The following is a 25,911-nucleotide window of genomic DNA, read 5'->3' on the forward strand; positions in this document are numbered from 1 at the left end:
ACAATCTTAAATATGGTATGTTCCATGATGTTTTTCAAGAATGTAAAATTGATGTTTTAGGTTGATGCGGTTCTATGTGATGTGTATGTAAAGAATAGGTGTCCATCTAATGCTATTAGAAACAAGAATCCTTATGAAATGTGGTATGGCCACATTCCTTCGGTAAAGAATCTCAAGGTATTTAGTTCCACCTGTTATGCCTTAATACCTAAGGAACAAAGAAACAAACTTGGTTCAATAATTCATAATTGTATCTTCTTGGGGTATTCAAATACCTCCAAAGCATACCGTCTCTATGATGAAGTTAATAAGAAGTTTGTAGTATCTAGAGATGTGATATTTCTTGAATCTTATAAGGCTAAAAATGTTGTTGAGAATTTGATAATGAGATTCCACATCTTGAAGGGGGGATTCCTATACTGGATAAATCTATGGAATCTTCCTCTGAAGCACTTTCTCCCCCACATAAAGCTCCAACCACTGATCCAGGTGACTCTTTGAGTGATGTGATTGAAAAAATTGGAAGACTAAATCTTGATTCAACCCAACTTAGTCAACTGAGAATCCTTGGCCATCTCAGAAAGGTCCTCCAAAATGGCTGAAAAATACACTTGAAAGTGTTCATCCTAATGAGGTTTGAAAGATAGGAACAAGAAACCAAACAAAATGGAGGTGATGTAGACAATTATAATTCACCTATTGATATGGATATTTCTTTTGATTGTGAACTAAATTTTTCTACATATTTTGAACCAACTTACTTCAAAGAAATTGTTTCTCATGATGAATGGAAAGAAGTGATGTAAAAAGAGTATGATGCCTTGATAAAGAATGGCACTTGGAAGTTGGTTGATCCTCAATTGGGAACCAAACCAATACGATGCAAGTGGGTCTCCAAGAACAAGTAAAAAGTTGATGGCTCACTTGACAAGCACAAAGTCAGGCTTGTGGCAAAAGGTTTTACATATAAGGAAGGGGTCGACTATGAGGAGATGTTTTCCCCCACAGCAAAATGGGCTACCATCCGGACACTTTATGCCTTGGTAGCTCAAAACGGTTGGAAATTCCATCAAATGGATGTAAAAACGTCTTTCTTGAATGGAGATCTGAAAGAGAATGTTTCTATGTCCCAACCAGAAGGATATTTTGTGAGGGGTTAGGAACATAAAATATGCAAGCTTGTAAAATCCTTGTATGGCCTCAAGCAAGCACCATGAGCCTAGTACGAGAAGTTAACTGAGCATCTTCTGAAACTCAAATTCAAACATTATGATCTTGATGATGCAACTTTGTTTGTTAAAAAAGTTCGAAAAACAGTTGTATATCTTGTGGTGTATGTAGATGATATTTTTATGATAGGGAACAATGAGAGCTATATTGCATCCATAAAGAAGGAATTGAGGAAAGGTTTTGAAATGACAAACTTGGGGTATGTTCACTATTATCTTGGTATTGAAGTAACTCAATATCCAAAGTTTATATTCCTCTCTCAGAAGAAGTACATTGGAGATTTGTTGAACAAGTTTGACATGGTTGAGTGCAATCCTTTGACTACTCCAATGGAACAGAAGTTAAAGCTCACATCCACTGAAGGAAAAGAATTTGGGGATGCAACAAAGTATAGACAACTTGTAAGAAGTCTCAACTACCTGACTAGTACAACACCAAATATTTCATTTGTCGCTGGAATCCTCTCTAGGTTTATGAAAAATCCTTGTGAGGTACATTGGTCTGCTGCAGAAAATAGTTTTAAAGTAGTTGAAGGAAACTCAAGACTTTGGACTTAAGTATACATAGGTGGGCGACTTCGGCTTGATTAGATACTCTGATTCAGACTTCAATGGAGATAAATAAAATAGGGTATCTACTTCAGGTTATGTTATGATTCGTGGATTAGGAGGGTATCTACTTCACGCAAACAATCAGTTCCAGCAGATTCCACAACTGAGGTGTAATATGTGAAAGCAGCTGAAGCAACAAATGAAATTGTGTGGCTCGGAAAAATTCTGGAAGATTTGTAGGAGAAACAAGTGAATTCAAATCCTCTCATGATTGACAACACTTCTGTAATAAAGTTGGCAAAGAACCCAAAGTTCCATGATTGAACAAAGAATATCTATACAAAATACCATCTAATTCGACATCATGTTGAGGCCAAGACAATTCACCTATGCCATTGTTCCACAAATGAGTAGATTGCAGACATCTTCACCAAAGCGCTTGGAAGAGAAAAGTTCGAAAGATTCAGAACGATGCTTGGACTCACCAACATCCCTTTATATTAAGGGGGGGAATGTTGACACCTAATCTTTGGGATTAGGTAATCCATGTAAAATAATGTAAATAGAAAATAAGGAGAATTGGAATATGAAGAGACACTGGGAGATGAAGCCTAAGAGTCTCTCCCTCCATGTATATATCTATGATCAGTCTTAATGAAAAATCACAATTTTCTTTGAGGAGTTACCTCTTGGTGTGACAAGAAGAATGAGCCTGAAGATCCAAAGTAGGGGGAGTGCCTCTTCTACTCACAGATGTGTGTGAAGTGTTCTCCGATGCAGTTCATTATCGACGGCGAGAGGCAAAAGAACCTCATTTCAACAAATTTTGTGAAGCAGTTGGACCTAAAGACCATAACACACCCACATCAATACACCATCAAATGGGTTCACCAAGGACGAGATCTTTATATCAACCAATATTGTCACCTTATGGAAGCGGCATGTCATGTATGAGTCTAGGCCTCCCACTATTATTATTACTTTGGGAAATAAATTTCACAGGACACCGGAGGTAGCACTGCCTACCACCCTCTCTTTGATCATTGTGAAGCAATGCAGTAAGATCATTTCCCAAACTGGGAAACTTTTTTTCCTTATGATTCACCCTTAGGGAAATAAGAAGATTATGACCATAGCCTCTAGATAGGGCTCCCCCGCATGACAGCAGTAGATGGACAAGTTCATGAAGGAGTACATGGACATTTTCACCTCGCTAAAAGGGCTATATCTACACTGTCAGGTCAAGCACTCCTTCAATATGACCCCGGGCACACCGCCACCCAATGGACTGATATATCGATGCTATGTTCTGGAGAATGATTAAATTAAGAGGAAGATTCAGGAGCTTTTGTATAAAGGGCACATAAGGCTAAGTTCATCACCCTATGGGAGTCTGATCGATAACAAGGACAAGACCTGGAGACTCTGTATTGACTATCTGGGGTTGAACAAGGTCACTATCTAGAACAGGTATCCAATCCCCTAGATTAATGACCTTCTAGACCAGCTCAAGTGAGAAAAAATATTTTAGCAATATTGACTTGAATTTTGGTTATCACTAGGTACAAATCAAACCCTCTAATGTGTGAAATGCTTCCTTCAAATCCAAGGAGGGATTTTTCGAATGGTTGTTCATGCCTTCCAGGTTGACGAATGGCTCCACAACCTTCATGAGGCTAATGGATTACATCTTGCGACCCTTCACCAACTCATTCATGGTGGTATATTTGGATGACATCCTGATCTTTAGCTAGAGTTACGAAGAGCACCTCCACCATATTCAACAGGTCCTCCAAACCCTGTGAAAACACAAGTTGGGTGCCAATTATGCACTTTTGGTATGACCCAGGTTCAATATCTAAGGTAAATCATTGATGAGAAGGGTTTTCATGTGGACCCATCCAAGATACAAGTCATTCGGTATTTTCCAGTTCCAACCACTTTAACAGACCTCTGCAACTTTGTGCATCTTGCCAATTTCTACCGCAGCTTCATGTTGGGGTTCTCTCATATCACTTCACCTTTAAGTCAAGTCACAAAGGGCGAAGTGAAAGAAAAGTTATTTTGGTATGAATCCCAACAAAAGGCATTTACCGAGTTGAAGCACCGCCTCTACTTTGCACTAGTGCTCACCTTACCAAACTTGTAACAACCATTTGAGATTGAGACAGATGCCTTCGAGTATGCTATTGGTGAAATTCTTACTCATCAAGGGCATCCAGCGGCATATCACAGTGAGAGACTTTCAGATGCAGTCTAAAAGTATCCCACCTATGAAAACGAGACGTATTTCATTTTGCAGGCTTGCCGACAATGGAAGCATTACATTTTGGGGAAGGAAACGTTCATCCACACAGACCACCGACCCCTGCAATTCATACAGACATAAGGGAAGTTGAAAAATGATCACCATCATAAATGGTCCACATACCTACAACAGTTCCATTTGAACATTAAGTACAAGAAGGGTAGCACCAATAATGTTGCATATTGCCTCAACCGACCGTTGGTCATGGCGCTGACCACTATGCACAACCCTTGTGGGCATAAGACTTTGGGGTGGCAACAGCGTTACAAGAGCGATCCAGAATTCGGCAACACATACCAGATGCTGCTAGAATGCAAGCAGGTTCCAAATTTTCACCTCCAGGATGCATTGTTATGCAACCTGGGACACCTTTTTTTTCCTTCAAGCGAGTGTGCCAAGATGATTTGGGAGGTGCACTACAGTCGGGTCACTGGACATTTCAGAGTAGAGAAAACAGTGGTAGTGCGGAAGAATTAGTTTTATTAGCCAAACCTTCGATAGGATGTTGGGAAGTACATCAAATCCTGCACTTCCTCTGCCATTTCCAAATGAACCATCAAGAATAAATGCCTATACACTCCTCTTCCTACTCCTATTCGACCTTGGGAATCCATCTTCATGGATTACATGTCAGGCCTTCCTTCTACTAAGCATGGAAATGACTTTGTTTTCGTGGTTGTCGATAGATTCTCTAAGATGGCCATTCTAGTGGCCTGCAAGAAGAGTATCACAGTATAAGTCAATGCTAAGCTCTTCTTTGAACGAGTATGGGTACACTTTGGGATCCCACAATCCATTATCTTAGATCACGACAACAGGTGCCTAAGTACATTTTGGTCAAGTCTTTGGTCGATGTTGGATACCAAGCTCACTGTGGAGTACTAAAGAAGGTATGTTTTTGGTAATTATTTCAACATCTTTTCATTAGAACTTACAAACCTTTTGCATCATGAACTAGGAAAATGATAAGGAATTGTAATAAACCTTGTGAGATTAATGCGCAAAGCGGAAATACTAACAATTGTCATTTTCTTATGCAGAAAGAAGGGAAAACAAAAGACTGTCGTGCTGAAGGAAAGAACAAAGCCGGGTTAACCGATGTCCCTTTGACGAGGAACTGTATGCAAACAAGGCAAAACAGATCAAACCGAATCAGCCCTGGAAAGGAAGTGGAGATGTCGGCTCGGCGCAAGAAGGAAAAGAGATAACTGAGAACTAACGGTTCGGCGAATCCCTCAAGATATTTTGATCCTGAGGGATCGCTGCTTTAACTATTTTTGCACCTAGAAATCTCCGCCTTCATCATTATAAAAGGGTCAGCAATGTTAGCTCGAGGTGTCAAATCCTTATGTTTTATGTAATTTCTCTGAAGATTGGAACTTTGATCATCGAGTCTCGTTGAAAACTGATCTACTGTGATTCTATTTTATGCATTAATACAAACTCGGTTGCTATTTCATCCCTGAGTCTAGAGTAATTTCAAGCAGTGTACCCCTGGAGGCTAAGCACCCGGCCCTGGAGGACACTTGCTCCTGTACTATTACGTTTGGTTTATGCGTGGTTTGCTTATCAGCGTTATTTGGTAATCTGATGTGTTTTGTTAGTTTACATCACATGCTTTGTTATGTTTACTTTACTGAGACAGAACTATTGCATTGACTCTGCGACATATCACTGTTCTTCTAAGTGTGATATGATACTTTCAGTATTTACAGAATATTGTTGCTGTTCAATTACAGAGCCTCTGTGTTGTGCACTTATTCATTGGTATTACGGAATTCATCTTAGCGATTATGTTCTTGGCGATTGTGGATCTATAGACATTGTTGTTCCATTCTGAAACACAGTCGTAATCTTTTATAACTGAGAGTGATAACTGGTTTACTGAGATCAGGTTACTATTAAGGTTTGTCGTGTGCATATATGGTTTTGAAATATTGTTCTATAATTCGTCGTTGATCAGTGTTGTTCCATTTTGGTGTGTTGTTCAATTCATCCTTAAGAGTGAAAGATTGTCGTTTGATTTCTATAGATCACAATTCGTGCATTTGATCTTATAGACTAAGGTGTTACTGCTTGCTAGACTTAGTTGTTGTTACAGTTTCCTGTTTGCTATTCTATTTCAGATTTCTTGTTCTATTTCAATTTGGTTATTCCATTTCAGATTTGTCATTCCATTTCTTATTTTGTTGTTCCATTTTGTATATGCCATTCTATTTCCATTTCTTTGTTATTTTGGTGTGAAGAACGATCCAAGGCTGTAGTGAGCACTGAAATTTACTGCCTGGCTCCCAGATCCATGATCTGTTCTTTGATTTACCTTAGTTCCATCAGTTTACAAAGGGATGAGTTACTGCTACTGAACCCGTGACTGATAAATTTCTTAGTTTTCTGAATATGTAGTTTAATATTTTGAAGTCGTTTGCTATAAACAAGCATCCGTTTACTCTTGTATTTCTGAACACTATACTACTAGCATTACTTTGGCAAATGATAGCCTCAGACTGAGACACTCTTTGAAATAACAAAACGTTCCTGGATTGACAACTAATTTGAGGTAATTAGAGGTGAAAGAGACCCTTTTTATAGCTCCACATTTTGGCGTCGTTGTCGGGGAAAGAGTGTAGCCATTTGTTTTTTTTCCAGAGTAGTGTAAGAACCTGTTAGGGAAGAATTGGGTTTTAAAAACAGAAGGTAAGAACCTACACATGGAGCATGTAATAGCCTTGCTCCCCTACCCGCTTTCCTACATATTTGTTGCTATTTTGTTTGGGTAGAATCTAGCAGTTGATTTGTTTGCATGACTAAGCAGAAAAAGCCAGAAAAGAATTTCAAACCTCTACCCAAGCCAGAAAAATCTAAGGGGCTGGTGACCCTTGGCCGATCAACCTTCATAGACAAAATCTTTAAGAAAGTAGAATCTCAGCCTTCAGTAGGACCCAGAAAAGTTATTTCTAGACAACCTAATAGTTCCCTTCAGGCCACAGGATCATCATCTGTAGCCTTTGCTAAGGTGCATAGTCAAACTAAAGAGCAGGACTTTCAAGAAATTGAAAATTCTACTCCAGAACTATTGCAAGAATGGAATTTCAACAATCTTTGTGAAGGAGGAGGAGAAACATGGGAAACTGAGGAACCAAGGTCTCCTCTTGGGACAACTCAGCCATTAAACAGCCTAGACAAGGGAAGTGCTGCAAAAATCATTGTTGAAGAAACTCAATCTCCTCAGACAGTAGGCACTCTCATTATCCCAGATAGAGGAAGTGTTATTAAAGCCATTCCTGTTAAATCCATTCCTTCTCAACCTAGGAATACCCTCCTAGATATCCCAGAAGTTTATTGGCATATATTCGACCAAATGGCTCAAAACCAGCCAAACACCCAAACCTCTACATTACAATACCCCATAGTGGATACTGCAGCAAATGCGCCCATGAAAGCAATACCTCTTCAACATATCCCTACATTCCACGGTCTTACATCAGAAGATCTGGATGCATTTCTATTTGAATTCGATGTGTTGTGTAGGGGATATGATTACACCAATGACCCCCAGAAACTAAAATTATTTCCCTCTACATTAAAAGGGGTTGGCTTAAGATGGTTTATAGCATTAGGTGGTGGGGTTATAAATAACTAGGATCAAATGAAAGGATCTTTTCTAAAGAAATATCAGGATTATTGTAGGTCTAGAGAACTGAAGGATGAAATATTCCAAATGGTAGCTAGACCAAATGAAACATTAGAGGAGTATGTGGAACGTTTTCAGTATAATCTTCAAAGATCTCCTTATGCATCACTACCTTTACCTGATAATGTTTTAAAAACAGCATTAATTAGGGGCATGAAGGAACAATGGATTGAAACATTAAATATTATGGGAAAATGAGATATTTATCAGGAAAATTTTGCTGACATTTTTGACTTATGTATCAAGAGTTCGAGAGGCAGCACAAGATTGAAACCGGCAGAACATGATCGGTTTGTAAGAGATAATAAAATTTCAACAAAAGGAGTCACGCGTGCAGAAATTAGAAATCTATTGGAAAATTTTAAAACTGATATACTAGGGATGCTAACTACACAACTTGATGTTATGCAGGCCAAGCAGAAGCAAATGGAGGTAGAATAGAATTTGGCAATCTTCTGTCCCTGATGCAGGAAGAAACATAGCCATAAGGAGTGTCCACTAGATGCAGTCTAAACATGCGCCATCTGCACAAAAGATCACCTTACGGAAAGTTGTCCCTCACTTACCAGATTAAAATCAGTATATAAGGAAGCAGAAGAAGAGCCAGAATCGGTATATTTGCTCAACCAGCGCCGTCAGTGGCAGCCACGACAAACTGGTATGTTTTCGAACCTGACCTCTTCTTTTCAGTCTCCGCAATATAATGCTCAACAATATAATATGTGGCAAAGTCAATCCCAACCCCCGACCCCAAATTGGTCACCTCAGTCATTTCCTTCATCAACCCCGTGGCTGAATCAGGCAAGCCCATCTTGTTGGCCGAATTTTCCCTATACTCCACCATATTTGCAAAGTAACGCATACCCACCACAATGGACTCCACCTACTTCACAAAGTTCAGCCTAGCAGACAAACTGGCAAAGACCGATGCATCAGCCAGTAGGAACATTGTCGCTCCCTCAACCTACACTGCCAGCCCTACAACAAAATCCCCAGTCTAATCTGAGACTGCAACTCCCAGCCCAACCCAACCCCAATCCAAATAACATACCGGTCCAATCTATCCAAATAATAGAAACATCAGAAATAGGAGCTGATCTGAGGGAGTGTAATGATCTTCAGTTAAGATCTGGGCGTATTATTGAAACTAAGGGAGAAAGGACAGCCCATGTTGAAAATCAGTTATCCAGAGAACATCTGTCACAAGAAGAGGATGTGAACAAACAACAAACTCATAACCAAACAACCACATCCTCTCCCCTGTTCCCAGAACGATTAATCATACCTCGACCTACACAATATCCTGGTATTGACATTCTGGGAGATTTACAAAATCTGTACATAAAAATTCCATTCCTCCAAGCCATTCAAGGCATTCTGATATATGCAAATACTATCAAAGAATTGTGTGTAAAGAAACCAAGGAGGAATAAAGCAAATAATCCAAGAGTCCAAGTAGTTGGCACTCTATCTGACTTATTATCAGGAAAAGAAACGCCCATTAAATACGAAGACCCAGGAAATCCAATAGTCACCGTACAAATTTATGGTCAAACCTTCCCTAATGCCTTAGTTGATCTAGGAGCTGCAATTAACATCTTAACAACTACTACTTACCAAAAGCTAGGCATTACATCTATAGAAACCACCTCTACCTTGTTAGAGCTGGCTGACCGATCTGTGGTTAGGCCAGAGGGCATGCTACACGATGTCATGGTATCTATTGACTCCTAGGAATATCCGACTGATTTTCTGGTAATAAATCCCAAAAGCCGACTTGATGGACACCCATTGATTTTAGGAAGACCTTGGCTTGCAACTGACGATGCCTATATTGGCTGCCGAAAAGGTAATATGGCCATAACGAGGGGAGCGAACATCAAGAACTTAGCCTTATATCCTCCAGCACAGCCAAGTGTCACAATGATCAAAACTAATAAGCACCTTGTATCATACCTTACTGACAACATTAGATCTCCATTAACTATACAAGAGGCACTTGATTTTAAAGATCAGACAGAGAACGATGCCATTAATAAATTTATTAGTCAAACTGAATCCAGATCCCGCACATAGTATCACATGATAGAGGCAGCATTCGATAATGAATTAGAAGAAGATTCTCTTAAAGATACACATGATCAAACAATACCTGTTACCTCTGTTGCAAATAGTAGAATTGTGGAAATCGAACCGGGAAAAACCTTGAACATTAATGCCAACCTCACCTCTGAACAAGAAACGAAGCTCATCCATCTGTTGAGGAAATATAAAGAAGAATTTGCATGGGACTATCTTGATATGAAAGGAATTGACCCTCAATTATGTACCCACCACATTTACATAGAAAAAGATGCGAGACCTGTTCGCCAGCCTCAGAGGAGACTTAATCCTCATCTAAAAGATGTGGTAAAAGTTTAACTTCAAAAACTTTTAGATGTCAACTTCATCTATCCTATGTCCGATAGTAAATGGGTCTCTCCGCTTGTGGTGGTACCAAAAAAGAATGGGAAATGGAGAATTTGTGTGGACTACAGAGAACTAAATAAAGCAACACAAAAAGACCACTTCCCTCTCCCATTCATCGACCAAGTATTAGACACTTTGGCAGGAAAGAAATTCTTTTCTTTCCTGGATGGCTTCAGTGGATACAATCAGATCCAGATTTCCCCTGAAGACCAAGACAAAACCACTTTTACTTGTCCTTGGGGAACATTTGCCTATAGAGTTCTACCTTTTGGCTAATGCAATGCTCTTGCCACATTCCAAAGGGCTATCCTCAGCATTTTTGCAGACTTAATAAATTAAGGACTTGAAGTATACATGGATGACTTTACACCGTATGGAGACAATTTCGATCCAACATTGGATACACTGCAAAAATTCCTACAACGCTGCATTGCTACCAGGCTTTGTTTAAGCCATGAAAATTGCTATATGATGATGACTGAAGGACTTATCCTTGGACACTATATTTCAACAGCTGGCATTTAGGTAGACTAGGTAGACCCAGCCAAAATCCAAATAATTTTGCTTATTCCCACTCCTACCACTCAAACGGAGGTACGCAGTTTTCTTGGATTTTCTGGTTATTATAGGAGGTTTATAGAACATTTTTCGCATATTGCTACACCTCTGTATGCACTAACTGGTAACATTGATTTTCTTTGGACAGAAAAATGTGAACGTGCTTTCCAGGATCTAAAGAAGCTTGTGTCCACAACCCCAGTCCTTCGAGGACCAAATTGGGATTTTCCATTTCAGATATCATCTGATGCCTCAGATACAGCCATTGGAGCAGTCCTTGGGCAGGAAGAGGATAAAAAACCATATGCAATTTATTATATTAGCAAAAATTTATCCCCTGTTGAATTAAATTACACTGTTACTGAGAAAGAATTTTTAGCTGTAATACATGCTGTCAATAAATTTAGACATTACATTACTGGATACCCTGTTATCTTGTATACAGATCATTCTGCCATCAAATATTTAGCAAACAAGCCTATCACAAATGGCAGAATAACTAGATGGCTGATTTTATTGCAGGAATTTGATATTACAATCAAGGATCGACTTGGAAAATAAAATCCTGTAGCCGATTTTCTCTCAAGAATGCCAAAGCCAATCAATGCAGTAGCAGTTGAAGATCAATTTCCGGACAAGCATCTATTTGATGTTGTTGTTCAAACACCTTGGTATGTTGATGTTGCCAATTACCTAGCAGTAGGTAAACTACCAAAACATCTAACCCCTGATGAGCGGAAACAGATTGTTTAGAAGAGTGCTTGATTCTCGTGGGTTGGAGGATACCTGTTCCACACAGGGGCAGGCATGCATATTAGAAGATGTGTTCGAGAGGATGAAATCTTCGACATTTTAAAAGCCTGCCATGACGGACCATGTGGCGGATATTTCGCCGATCGCAGAACTAGACATAAGGTCCTGCAAACAAGGTATTATTGGCCTACAATTTTCAAAGATGCAAAGAAATTCGTCCAAGCTTGTGACATTTGCCAGAGAGCAGGATGCCCTGGTCAGTCCGATAAGATGCCCTTGAACCCACAATTAGTCATTGAACCATTCGAACGATGGGCCCTTGATTTTGTCGGACCAATTAACCCACCCTCAAACCAGAAAACATATATTTTGGTGGCAACAGAATATGTCACCAAATGGGTTGAGGCAAAGGCGTTGCCGACAGCTACAGAATATTCTGTCATATAGTTCTTGTTCCATATATTTGTGCATTATGGCCTTCCAAGAGATATAATTACAGACGGTGGACCACAGTTTGTTGGGAACAAAATAGCTGCAACACTCAAAAACTATCATGTCCAGCACAAAATCACTACTCCATATCACCCACAGACAAATGGTCAGGTAGAAAGTAGCAATAAAATAATAGAAGCAATCCTAACAAAAACAATCGCGTCATATAGACGTGCTTGGGCTGCCAAACTACCAGAGGCACTGTGGGCTTACAGAACAACATGGAGAAGTACCACTGGTTACTCACCTTATCAGTTAGTGTTTGGCAAGCAACCCATTTTTCCCATAGAATTCGAAATCCAAACACTATGAACAGCACAGGAAGTTGGTTTAGATTTAACAGAGGCACAGATTAATCGATTGCAGCAGATCAATTAACTCGATGAAATTAGGCTCTCTGCAATCCAAAATACTGCACTTATCCAACAGCAGCGAGCTAAATGGCATGATGCTCTCATTAAAAATAAAGTCTTCCACGAAGGAGACTAGGCACTTTTGAATGATTCCAAGTTTCAGGACTTTCCCGGGAAACTCCAGACTCATTGGTTGGGACCATACGAAATCCAGAAGGTACATGACAATGGTACTCTTACTATAATCACTATTGACAGTTATGGATATGCCTTCAAGGCAAATGGCCACCGAGTTCGCCTTTATCGCAAACCACTCACTCGGGAGTCCTTCTGCCAGCAGCTACGCCAAGAGTCTGATATGGAAATTTTGGGGGAGGGAGAGAAGTCTTCCTCACCTGAGATTCATTAATTAATTTATCTCTTTTCACAGTTTGTACATAATTTCTTTTGTTTTTGTACATATTTTTGAATCAAATGCTTTGCCGTTACGTTTTGAACCAGCAGCAATGTTATTATTTTTGTTGTTCCTTTTCTCAAAGGGACAGCATTTTTTTGTTCTGTTGTTCCTTTTTCAAAGGAGCAGCACCTGTTGGATCGGTCGTCATTTTGCTTTAATTTTGATTCTTTTTCTTTATTTTTGCTTTCTGTTGTTCCTTTTCCAAAGGAACAGCATTTTCGATTTTTTCTTTCTGTTGTTCCTTTTCCAAAGGAATAGCATTTTCGATTTTTGTTGTTTCTCTTCCAAAGGAACAACACTTTTGCCTTGCTTTTCCTTTTCCAAAGGAACGACATTTGTGTGTCTTGTTGTTCCTTCTTCAAAGGAACAACGTTTTTTATTTTTGTTGTTCCTTTTCCAAAGGAACAACATTTGTGTGTCTTGTTGTTCCTTTTCCAAAGGAACAGCATTTTCGATTTTTGTTGTTCCTTTTCTAAAGGAACGGCACTTGCTTGTCTTACTGTTCCTTTTCCAAATGACAACATTTTCGATTTTTGTTGTTCCTTTTCCAAAGGAACAGCAATTTTGCTCTTTGTTGTTCCTTCTCCAAAGGAATGGCATTTGTGTGTTTTTTTGTTCCTTTTCCAAAGGAACATCATTTCTGATCTTTGTTGTTCCTTTTTCTAAAAGGAACACCACTTGTATTCTTTTTCTCTTCCTCTTTGAAGCAACAACATCCTCGTATTCCTTTTACTTATGCTTGTTCCCCTTGCTGTTTTAAATTAAGGATGCTTACTGTTCCTGTTCTTTCAAGTCTTTTGGAATACAGCTATGCACTTATGCAATGGATACAAAATCACAACATACTGAAATCAGGTGAATTATAAAATCATTATTTTTATAAGAAATTGCTCTGGATTGGTAAAAGGACAGAGGGAAGGACACACTTACCTATTTTCTTTTGTTGCCATTGCTTCACTAACTCTGCTCTGATTGGTTATCTTTATCATGTTGGTTCCTTTTAAATCCTCTTTGATTATTATTCAGGAATAAGAGAAAAGGGTTTATATATTCCTATTGAGATGTTAAGACTTCTTCCACCATTCCCACTCTTAAGGAGTGTTGAACCACCCTTTGTGTATAAATGGGATAGTACTTTATGAAAAAGAAAAAAGAAGATAAAAAAGAGCAAACTGACTTGTTTATATGAAGTTGTCAAATGCAGGATAGGGGGTCTCACCAAGAGCCAGCCTACCATGATCATGAGGAAGAAAGTGAAGTAGCATTCCCACTATGGCCACCACACCAGGGATATGGTCCAAAAGGTATATCAAATAAAGAACCCTTGGAACAGGAGGTCTCATCACGAGCCGGCATGCCCACCTTTTGCTCCTTCCTCGTGAATGGCATTATGGCTAACTGGTCACCAAGCCAGCATAATGGCCTACATTTTGACATCACACAACACCTCCTAAGCATACACAAAGGATCATGGTTCCATGGGTGAAATAAACAACTCTACCAAGGTTATGGACACCTGTCGGCAGCAGAGCACTGCTAATGGTATTGAAGTCACATTATTTACATTAATAGGTAGTTATTAGCACCCCTCTGTTTCTTATACCTTAGTAATCAATCATATAAGATGAATGCATATTATTTTCCGAACCATACAACACATTAAATCTATTATCACCAATCATGACAAAGCAGTTGACAATGACCGCATGAGACTCAGTATGTACAGCAGATGTCCTATCCTCCCAGCCTCGCATCATATCACAACAGTCTCTTACATATTAAGCGATCCAACTTGACGCCTTGATTTTGGTAATCTGCTACCTTTGTAAACATGGCATATTACCATACGATGTTCCTTTATGACTCTGCTTCAGAACAGACCGACACGTCGCTCCTTTATTTGACAGCCGGGACGGCCTATCACATTGTGAGGGGGGAGGTTAACCTCATCATTCCTTGGATGACATGTCAGACCACTATTTAGGAAACTACGTACTTGGGAATAGCACGGCTCAACGGTATACTATTTTTTATTCTTTGCATGACTTGCTGTTCCTAAGCCATTTCCATTGTATATTCCGCAACATTAGATTTTGATTGATTCTCGCGTCTATCAGCCTCTCTGTGTTTCTAACAGTTTGAACAATTGTCGTTCCATTGTCAAAATTCTAAGATTTCACAGCAAAACTATAAACATGGGAGGGAGGTCGATTCGGAGAGAACCGTTGGTGTTAACAGTCTTTGATGCTGCACGGGAAATCCTGGAAAGAGCCAGGTGGCTAACTTATTTCAATCGCTTACAGGAATCCAACGAGACTGTAGCAATTGAATTCTTACAGAACTTGCAAGAGGATCACTCCACAGTGAGGGGGAGACACATAGCAGTCACCGATGACATAATCGTAGAGGTCTCGGGACTGCCAGCCACTGGGCCTGTATGGATGCTAAAGAAGGAGAGATTGCAGAAGATTATAGAAACCTTCCAGGATGAAGGCCAAAGCCTGACAATTAGAGGAAAGGGGGTTCTACCAGCAGCATTAGGAGAACCATGGGCAGAATTGGCAAGGACCATTCAAAGCTACATCACCTGTGAAGGAAGGAAAGACGTGGTAAGACCACGGCACCTTAAAATTTTAGCTTTGTTAAAACAAAAATGCTCTGTAAATTTACCTGCATTCTTGAATTCATTATTGCATGATGTTGCACGGAGCATGAAAAAGGCACAGCATGTAGAATCAGTTGTTAGTCATCATGGGTTGATAAGGTTAATAGCCAGCCATAGCCTTACCCAGCAGCAGAGCAGTTGGGAAGAGCTAATTGCCATAATAGAAGGAAGGTTGACAACACCATCCCCGAAACGAAAACATGCCACCAGTACACCTGAGCATCCAGAAAAACGAAGGAAATCAGCCCAACTAGCACGGCTACGAGGGAGGTTGGAGAAGCCCCAAGGAAATACCAGCCAACCGGTATAGATAAAAGATACAGGGTATGAGCAACCCCCACGATTATAAGAAGAAAACAATGAAAAAGTAATGCAGGAAAACGAGGGAGGAGAAAATGAGGAAGAAACTGATAAATCGGAGCAGGAGGAGGAAACGGGACAGCAGGAAGGCAGCCCAGTGCAGGATCCATTAATAGAAGATGAATTGGCCAAAGTTTTGGCCAATATGGGCGAATATGGCCAATATTCCAGCCCATCAGACCTCAATGCTGAATAAGAACCAAAAGAACACTCTGCTCAGGAGGGAAATGCACCTAAAAAATCACATGCAGAGGAAGGAGAAGAGGAGAGTCAGCCTGTTCATGATGAAAACATGACAGGAGATGCAGAACAGGAACAATCCGTTCCTAGCTAGACGACACTAGAAGAAACTTCGGAGGCAGGGGGGCAGAAAAGGAAGTCACCCAAGAAATAATAGAACCAGCTAGGGTTCTTGCCCCAGAGCAACAAAGAAGCACCCCAGAAACAAAATCAGGGAATTGATCATAGTCTAGGCCGCAGTGAACAATCTGTTGTTCCTTCTAAGGAAATTGAGGAAATTAAGAAATTACGGAAAGAACAGCAGTGACTACTGAATGTAATAGTCCAGCTTCGACAGCAAATCAGGATTTTGAAAGCAAGGAAAAGGGTAAAAAGGACTTCGGGGAGGAAACATGCAATTGATCCAGCAAAACCCCTCAAGACAAAGGATCGGAGGACCAGAGTCCACCCTGTTGTTCAAAACCCTATCGAAAAGCGGGATGTTGTTCCAAATGTTGTTGAGAAGCAACCTGCTATTCAAATTAAAAAGGAACAACATTCACCTGATATCCACGTTAAGATAGAAATGGATGATAGATTGACCTGCGATAAGGAAATTCAGACAATGGCACCACCCTCGGGAGTGATAAGGGTCATGAACTCAAAACAGCACAATAGGAAAATTCAGGTAAAACTCCCGGTCTCCACCGCCGCATGGGAAAGGGATCCGAAAATGAAAACCCTACGGGAGGGTTTGACGCAAGCTTAGCAAGCAACAGAAAAGCTCAGAGAGCAAACGGTCCCTTGGGAAAGGTATGAAGAGCTTCAACAACAGCTTAGGAACGTCAATCTATCCGAAAGCCAGGCCTTTGAAGGGTGGCGAAGGGAAGAAGAAAAAGTCGCGAAGGTAACTCGTAGGTTAGATATAGTTATCAAGCAGATGGATACCTTATGTTCTTTGTACAATGACGTCCTAGCATGTAGAGCCCCTGCTAAGAATTATTCCTTGTTTTTAATGGAACGATATTTGCAATTGAAAATAAAGGTTGTTAAAGCAGGTGTTCCCATACAAATTAACACCCTCGATGATTTCATAAACTGCTGTAAGCACTACGAGGTAAAAGTTCAAAGACTACTGTGTGAGTTTTACTTACATAACCTTGTATTAGACCAGGAGACTGAGCTGAACCCTGGGTCTTTTGTTGGGGATATCCAATTGCAGGCATTTATTTCATTTGGGGTTAATCAAATTAAATGGCTTAAAGACTATAACGCTTTCCAAAGGCAAGAAAACGGATTAGATTTGTGGGTAAGAGCTGAGCCTAGGAATCTAGTACAGTTGTGGAGAGAACATAGGAACCTCATGAAGACTCCAGATGTAATTGAAGCATTAGGACCCATTCACACAACAATCAATCAGCAAGGAATAGAATACTTTTTCACTATTAAAGACCTTGCAATTGATGCAGCTAAATTTCGATATCAGATCTCTAATCCGAATATCCAACTCAGGGAGCCATTTAAGTATGAAAATTTTAAGTTAGTTGCTGACCGCTTGCACCTCTATGGCGAATTCATTTTGAGGGCAAGGCCATCCTGGTTAGGATATAGGTTCCGGAGTCCAATTATTTAGCACCCTAAACCTGGGTACCAAGCCCTATATGAGATGCCTGAAGGTCAGATAGGCCATTTCTTTGAACACTTAGTTATGCATCATGGTTGTAGACCTCCACATGAGATTCCATCGCCAACCTACTCTCTCACTGCCTTACATGTCAACTATAATGTTTTCATGAGGGCATGAAAAAGGGTAAGCAAGGGGGTGTGTGGAGTACTAAAGAAGGTATTTTTTGGTAATTATTTCAGCATATTTTCATTAGAACTTACAAACCTTTTGCATCATGAACTAGGAAAATGATAAGGAATTGTAATAAAACCTGTGAGATTAAAGTGCAAAGTGGAAATACTGACAATTGTCATTTTCTTATGCAGAAAGAAGGGAAAACAAAAGACTGTCGTTCTGAAGGAAAGAAAAAAGTCGGGTTAACCGTTGTCCCTTTGACGGGGAACTGTATGCAAACAAGGAAAAACAAATCAAAGTGAATCAGGCCTGGAAAGGAAGTGGAGATGTCGGCTCGGCGCAAGAAGGAAAAGAGATAACTGAGAACTAACGGTTCGGCGAATCCCTCAGGATCTTTTGATCCTGAGGGATCGTTGCTTTAACTATTTTTGCACCTAGACATCTCCGCCTTCATCATTATAAAAGGGGCAGCACTGTTAGCTCGAGGTGTCAAATCCTTATGTTTTATGTAATTTCTCTGAAGATTGGAACTTTGATCATCGAGTCTCGTTGAAAACTGATCTATTGTGATTATATTTTATGCATTAATACAAACTCGGTTGCTATGCCATCCCTGAGTCTGGAGTAATTTCAAGCGGTGTACCCCTGGAGGCTAAGGGCCCGATGCTGGAGGACACTTGCTCCTGTACTATTACATTTGGCTTATGCGTGGTTTGCTTATCAGCATTATTTGGTAATCTGATGTGTTTTGTTAGTTTACATCACATGCTCTGTTATGTTTACTTTACTGAGACAGAACTATTGCATTGACTCTGCGACGTATCACTGTTCTTCTAAGTGTTGATATAATATTGTCAGTCTTTACAGAATATTGTTGTTGTTCAATTACAGAGCCTCTATGTCATGCACTTATTCATTGGTATTACGGAATTCATCTTAGCGATTATGTTCTTTGCGATTGTGGATCTATAGACATTGTTGTTCCATTCTGAAACACGGTCGTAATCTTTTATAATTGAGAGTGATAACTGGTTTACTGAGATCAGGTTATTATTAAGGTGTGTTGTGTGCATATATAGTTTTGAAGTACTATTCTATAGTTCGTCATTGATCAGTGTTGTTCCATTTTGGTGTGTTGTTCAATTCATCCTTAAGAGTGAAAGATTTCCGTTTGATTCCTGTAGATCACGATTCGTGCATTTGATCTTGTAGACTAAGGTGTTACTGCTTGCTAGACTTAGTTGTTGTTATAGTTTCCTATTTTTTGTTCTATTTCAAATTTGTTGTTCTATTTCAGGTTTTCTATTCCACTTCAGATTTGTCGTTCCATTTCTTATTTCGTTTTTCCATTTCGTATCTGTCATTCTATTTCCTATTCTTTGTTATTTTGGTGTGAAGAACGATCCAGGGCTGTAGTGAGCATTGACATTTACCACCTGGCTCCCAGATCCACGATTTGTTCTTTGATTTACCTTAGTTACATCAATTTACAAAGGGATGAGTCACTGCTACTGAACCCTTGACTGATAAATTGCTTAGTTTTCTGAATGTGTAGTTTAAACTTTTGAAGTCATTTGTTGTAAACAAGCATCCGTTTACTCTTGTATTTCTAAACATTGTACTACTAGCATTACTCTGGCAAATGATAGCCTCAGACTGAGACACTCTTTGAAATAACAAAATGTTCCTGGATTGACAACTAATGTGAGGTAATTAGAGGTGAAAGAGACCCTTTTTATAGCTCCACACTCACTAAGTACACGACTTTCAACCCCCAAAATAACGTCCAAACAGAGGTCATCAATAGGATGATCGTACACATTGTACATATGTACAACTTGAAGCATCCATGCACATGGGATGAAATCCTCCCCTATGTCCAACATAGCTACAACAGAGTTCTCCACAGCTCAACTGGTCACATCCCTTTCTAGTGGGTTTGGGATTCCAACCACTATGTCCCATTGATGTGGCCATACCATTTGCAGCTACTTAGGCAGATTCATCTCATGTCTAGTCTGAAGCTGACAAGGCTAACAAATTCATTGAGTGCATTCATCACATTCGTCAGTAGGTCCATGACATATTGGATGAATCTAATGCTAAGTACAAGTAGCGTCATGATCAACATCACATTCCACACAAGTTCCAGGTGGGCGACAAAGTTTGGTTACATTTGCAGAAGGAGCGCCTTGCTACGAGCCTTACACCATCACTAAAGTTTTAGAGGGGAATTCTTTCGAGCTCAACATTCCACCATTCCTTGTCATGTGTTAGTATTTGTAGCATAAGATGTGTTCTAGCCTTGAAATTTTATTGAGAGGCTAGAATGCATGATATCTCCAAAATCCAGAAATTGTTTCTAGAAATTCTTCCTAGAAATGACTTAATTAGATTATTAGTCAGTTTTTAATATATTTCCTAATTCTAAACTTAGGGAATATGACTAATTAATCAGAATTAATTAAGTTGAGGTGTAAATGTTCTAGAAACTCACACGGATCGACTTCAACTTAATCATAGCCACTGATTAATATCTAATATTGGTAGTTGAAGTCTCAACATGGGATTATAAGAAGAAGTTGATGGGGCTTGGAGAAATCACTTCAACAGTTTAATTTCATGAGCAGATCAATTTCCAGAGTAGCAACAGTCAGTTGTTGGAGAGGGAACCAGTGAGATCGAAGCAGTGAGAGAGGGGAAAATAAAGTGAATTTGGAGGAAGGATTACAGTTCTAGTGAGTTCATTTGGAGAGAGGTAAGGGAGCCACAAAGAGGCTAACGCAGAGTTGTGTAGTAGCCTCTAGAGGAAAAGTTGATTTGTTGAGGAATATTGATGTTTTTAGTTCCATAGGCCAGGAAGGAGTCCCAGAGTGCCAGAGAAGAGTCTTTTTGGTCAACAAAAGGCAGAGCGACTTCATCAGAATCAGCGAAAGGCAAGCCGTCTATCCAAAGTTACTATGCAAAGTAGCACAGAGGCTGACACAGTGCCTCAGAAGGCTGAAATTATGAAGTGAAGTAGTGTTGGGAAATTTCCTATGGGGTGAGGAAAATTACTTTCCATATTATTGCCAATTTTTCTCTGTAGGATTACCAGTTTTGGCATCTAGTTGTACTCAGATTATTTCACTACTACATAATAATAAAGCCCTCACTTGTTGCACCATTCTTCCCAAGATGGGGTTTTTCTGGGTACATTGGTCCAGAAATAACTGTCATTTTATGTGTGTGTGCTAGTATTTCTTCCAGCATTTATTTCTTCCACGGTTTATTTATGTAGGTTGCAGTGTGATTGATTCAATATTTTCTATAGAAAATAGTAAATAAATTGTTAAAAATCAATTTAACAATTAGGAGAATTATTTCCAGTTGCTACAATAGGGTTCAGGTTTTCGAATTTTCACAGCCTGCATCCAGTGTTCAATGTGAACCACCTTCAACCATACTTTCCCCCATTACTAGACACATCAGACATTGCAGAACAACTCACACCAACCAAGTTAAACCCAGACTGCATGGAATAGGCCACAACTGATCAGATCATGGACACACATATCAAGAGCACTCGCCAATAGAAGATCCAACTATATCGGTTTGTCAAACTTGGCCAACTTCTGCACCAAGGTAAGTGGCTCACCAGGGACCAAGTTTAGCAGAAGTTTCCCCATCTCATGGAGGAACTCAATGCAATGGGGACCATTTCTTCCTAAGGGGGGAGGACTAATCCAGGCGGATATTGGTGGCCACCCACCTATTCCACTTCAACCCCCAACATTGTTTATTTTCAGTTTCCTTAATCGTAGCACAAATTACTATTTTTGGAAGTTTTTTGGGTCCTAAACTTCCCTAGTCATTTTGAGGGACTAAAATATGGTTTTAGGGAAAACAGAGAGATTGGAAAATTCCCAAATTAGGTTTCTGGATTTTTTTCAACCTCCTCTTCGAGATCTTTGAAATGAGGTATTATGATAGCCAAACGGATATTGTATGCCAAAGTTATCACCCTAGGAAGTTGATGTACCAATTTACCCAAATAGGGCCCACAGTTTTGGACCTTCATCTCCTTCTCCTCCAAGTCACTGAAAAATTCTTTGTTCTCGGTCATATGGAATGAGGCTCCACTATCCATATACCACACACTACACATCATCGATGTCACCATGCATGCAATAAGTGTGAAATCCAACTCAAATTGTGAAGCAAGAGCTTCACCTACTGCTCCTTCTGCGGGATTCTTGTCGACCTTCTTGTGCAAACACTTCGTGGCATAGTGTCCTAGCTCATGACAATGAAAACATTTAATCTTCAATAAGTCCTTCTTTCCACCCTGACTGGAATCTCCTTTGGATTGGAATTTCTTTCCTTTCCTTTTCTTCACCTTTTCAACTAAGGCACAATTCTCCTCATCATCATGCTTGTATGAGGTTCCATCTCTGGTGCTTTGCCTTATCTCTTCTTACACCAAGTTGGACCACAAACACTCCCACTTTGGTAGATGCTCCCTCCCATTTTCTTAATCTTGGTAGTTGTGCCAACTCTTGGGAAGGCCTATAAGTGCTAGGCTCACTATATCATCTTCAGTAACTGTAATATCGATAATCTTAAGTGCATCTCGACATTGGGTGAATCTGCTCAAGTATTATGGTATTGTGTCACCCTTCTCCATATGTATCTTCTGAAGCTTGTCCCGTAGTTCAAACTTGATGTGGTCACTACTGTTCTAAAACAAGTTGATCAAGGCTTTCCAAATTCCATATGGTGTATCCTTCCTGTGGAGATTCGAGACAATATGTTCTCGAACTCCTTCTAGTATGATCTTTCTCACCTTTGCGACACATTTCTTCCACTCTTCCATATCTTGATCATTTGTTGTTTGAGGCTTAGGAATATCATTGTTTATGAATTCCTTCATCTCGTTGTCTTCCAATACTGTCTCCATCTTGTCCTTCCAAGCAATATAATTCGAACTACCTTCAAGGGCATATTTGAGTCTCAATTCGTATAATGACATCCTTCTGACTCTGAAGAATGATACTGCAAATTTTATTTCACCTACAAAAGACAAACTCATATTCTCCTCTTCTAGAGTGATTTATGCTCTGATACCATGTAGAAATTCCTTGTAGATTCAAACTGCTTATGTGATTTTCTAAAACAAAAGACTTGAATCTACTCTACTCATCAACGGAAACAATGAAACGATCATGAAACCATGAAGAATACAAGAGAAATAATTCAATCAACACATTACACAATGATTTCCTAGGGAAATTCATAGCTAAAAACTCTTGTTATCTATATATTACATTAGTCAGAAAATTTGAGAAGAGTACAATGCTTTTCTCAATCTCGAGAAACCTTTTCACTATCTATATCTGTCTCACTACTTCCTAGACAAGCATAGGCCAATACTTAACCAATTTTCTGCTTTCCCAAGTCCCTATTTACTTGTGTTGTTTCCTTGGGAATTAACCACCTATTAGTTACGGAAATTCCTCAATATGAATTGTGCAATCATCATAGGCCTTCCTCTGACTACATGCACCACCTGTACAATTCGAATGATTATACAACTGACAGTACACTGCCCTTGAACTCCAATTTCAATTGGTTAACTCTCATATATGTCATGCATGATTTATTTATAAGTGAATCATCAGTTAACTGGTTGAACACATGAAGCAACACCCCACTTTTTTACCTCCTACTAATTCCTTCATCAGTTGGAACTATTTTAACTCACTTTAACTCAGTTAAACTGAATTAATTAATTACAACTCAAAATAAACTCAACCAGCGCTCTTATAAAGTAGAAGGCACTCTACATGACTCTAGTTAGACCCTAAACTAAAATATACTAAGCCAAATAAGTCAAATTAACTTAGTTAACTCATACAAGTTGTCTTGTGATGTGGAATTACAATTTTATTCCTAATTTAATTCAAGGACAAAATTAAATCAGGATTTTCTTGTTGCATTTTCAACGGAATTCTAATTTGAGTTGGGTATAGTTTCTAGGAGAGTAGACCCTATTTTCAACAATTTCTACGCATAAATATTGTCTCTTGAATAGTTAAGTAGTTGTAAGTTGGTGCTTACTGAGGATTGGTGTCCTCATCTTCTTGATAGGTTGGATCCTGTTATTTTTCATAAGTTGGTGCTTACAAAGAATTTATGTCCTCAAAAATGGTTGTAATAAATTGAAGAGTGATTTCAAGTGTTTCTTCTTCATTTTTTAACTTTCTCTTTTAAATTTGTGTTCATACTCTATGGATAATTGACTAAGCAATGTGAATTTAGTCCCAAGATTAATTAAGTGAAAATTTGTTAAAAATAACGAAATATTGATTAACGCCCCCCACCCCCCCCCCCCCTATTTCAAATAATTGGGATTAGAGTTGGTTCCTCTAGACATAGCCTAATAGTTGGATAGTAGGCCTCAAAAAAATAAATGGAAAAGTCAATAAGTCATGAATCCAAACCCCCAAAAGAAGTATCCTCCATATCCATGAATATAGAACCTTGTAAACAAGTTGAAGACAATCAGAAGAGACAGTCATATCTACAAGAAGGTTAAACCATTAATGTTAAAGAAAAATTTGTGAGAATCCTAAAAGAAAATATAAGGCTTAAAGGGCATCTGCAAATCCTTGAAGAGAAGAATCATAAATTGATGAAATATAAGTTCTCATCACGATATGTCAAGCAAAGCAAGAAGGAAAGAAGGAATATATGTTGTCGATTCAGTTGATTGAAAAGGTTAGGGATTATGAGAAACTCAAAGCAAAAATTGATCAAAAACAAAAAGAGAGAGAGAAAAAATATGAAGAAGTCATCTCCTTGAAAATTCAAATAGAAGAAGTAAAGAGAAAAGAAGAGATGAAAATCCAGATAAAGGAAAAAGAAGAAAATTGTGAGAAACTTGACATAGGGATTGTCTCATTAAGGAATGAAGTATACAATCTCAACAAGGACTAGAAACATTCAAAATGTTAGATGACATTCTTAGTAGGAAAATATCACCATACGATAAAATAGGCCAAGTTTGTTATGTGGACGATTTTCATACAAAAAAGAAGAAGATGCAAGCGTTAAGTCATCGTAAAAATAAAATTAAGGAAAATCCTTAAGGTAATGTTGTATTCAAAGCCACAACCACAATGGAATAAAGAGAAGAGATCAGGATGAGGTTGGAAGAGCTACTACATAAATAAGCTTTATTGATTCTCTCAAGGAATTCATGCATAACTCAAGAAGTAGAGAAATAAGAGACAAAAGGAATCAAAGATTATATCCTCTTCAAAGCATAATAACTTCAAAGGAACTACTTCATCAAGGGAATTCTTCTCAATCAAGTATAAATCTATCTTTCTTGGTCATTATTTTTCATGTACAGACTTCGGAAATAAAACATGGTATTGTAGCGTCTACATCCGGAGTGATTGTGTAAGTAATATAGGACCTTATCAAACTTCCAGAAACAAGTTTGTAGACTATCAAATCATAGGTCCTAATGGCTACAGTAGTAGAAATCATAGTTCATTCAATCCATCATTCAAGTACAATATATAATGTTACAAATGCCACAACTTTGGATATAGAGCACATGATTGAAGACATAGCGTGATATGGTCTCCTTAGAAAAATCAAGGAACAAAATCTTCCTACCAGGCATAAAGAAAATTTCACAAAATTATGGATAATAAAACAGAAAGAGCCAAAGATGGATTTGTATGCTTAAGACAGGTTTGAATTGTTAATGAAAGCTTCTTCAAGTGTATGCAAGGTTGAGTGATTTAAGGAAGATAAATAAATGGAATTTTGGACTATGCAATATGATATTTGGACTACATAATTAATGAAAAGAGATGAGAAGAAAAAAAATTGTTGAGGAAGTAGGGAAAGGAACGAATTCAAGGAGTACATTAAACAAAAACATAAAGTGGGAGATGGAGCTGAAAAGTCCAAACTTGAAGAAGCAGAAATGTCAAGATAATTGTTTCC

Source organism: Pinus tabuliformis, chromosome 8 (genome assembly GCF_031772625.1).
Source record: "Pinus tabuliformis cultivar Carrire ecotype Pingquan chromosome 8, CPIR1, whole genome shotgun sequence".
In the NCBI taxonomy this organism is placed as follows: domain Eukaryota; kingdom Viridiplantae; phylum Streptophyta; class Pinopsida; order Pinales; family Pinaceae; genus Pinus; species Pinus tabuliformis.